Source organism: Amblyomma mixtum, chromosome 3 (genome assembly GCF_055824585.1).
Source record: "Amblyomma mixtum isolate Tamu chromosome 3, ASM5582458v1, whole genome shotgun sequence".
Lineage (NCBI taxonomy): Eukaryota > Metazoa > Arthropoda > Arachnida > Ixodida > Ixodidae > Amblyomma > Amblyomma mixtum.
In genome coordinates, this window is record NC_143014.1 from 325,779,615 (window position 1) to 325,780,778 (window position 1,164).

Here is a 1,164-nt window from a genome sequence, read left to right on the forward strand (position 1 = left end):
GTCCCGAGAAAAGGCCTCGAGCTGAAAGGTTGAGAAAGGGAGATCGTGGGAGGACGCACCAACGGCGAAGCGCGTAGCTGCGCGCGAGGGAAAACAGCTTCGAGAAAGTGACAATCAAAAAGAAAAAGTAGCGCTTCGCGGGGTGGAGGGTTAGCCCACTACCTGGAAAAGAGCGCAGCCTGGAGAAAAGGTTGGGAGATGTTGGACATGAAAGAGAGAGGGGAGCGGGCCAAAACACGTGAAAAGGGTTTGGAATTTTTGGAGAATGAGAAAACACAGTGGTGGTGGTGTAAAGCATTTATTTCTACTATATACAAGAGAGGTATTGCTTGGACCATGCCTGAAGGGCCCGGCCCTCACAATCACTAGGAGGGATCCCTATTCCGGGACCCCTGTGGCCTCCGCGGCGGCCCGGGCTCTTGTCACCAGGGCTCGTTGGTCCTGGAGAGTTGAGCAGCCGAGCAGGGCAGCGTCCCAGTCCTCTCGGGTGGGGTGGGGGTGGGGTGGGAAAGCAGGATTGGCAGGGCATGCCCACACCATGTGATACGTGTCCGCAAACACTTCCCCACAGTGTGGACACTCGCCCGAAAAGGCCGAATTGAAATGTTTGAGCACTGCCGGGCACAGTACCGTGTTGGTGTAGAGGCGAAGTAGCCAACGCTCCTCTGCCTTCTTTAGGCCTTTACAGGGGGGTGAGTATCGGCCGTGAGCGTTTTGACACAGGAGAGAGATCTCCCGAAAAGTAATAGCCGGATTAAAATCATTACCTGGATCAGGCGGCGAGTGAGGCGATGCCCGGTGGTTAAGCGCGCGGGCGGTAGTGTCCGCTACCTTATTTTCCTCTATCCCCGCAGGTGCTGGGTCCCAGATGATGGTGCGCCGGGTTGGGAAATCCCGGTACTCACATCTGCGTAAAATTTGGAAGGCACGATCGGGAATTTGGTCCTGTTCAAAATTGCGGCAAGCTTCCCTTGAGTAGGTGATAATGACTCGGGACGCTGGATCCGCAGCTGCAAGTGCGATAGCAACTCCCTCCGCGAATGTAATGTTGGGGGCACGGAAGGTGAGGCCCAGAACTGGGTTGTTCTTGGTGGACAACAGCAGCCGTGTACCAACCCCCATGGTGTGGACCGGCCGCGTCCGTGTAAAATACCCACGGTCGAG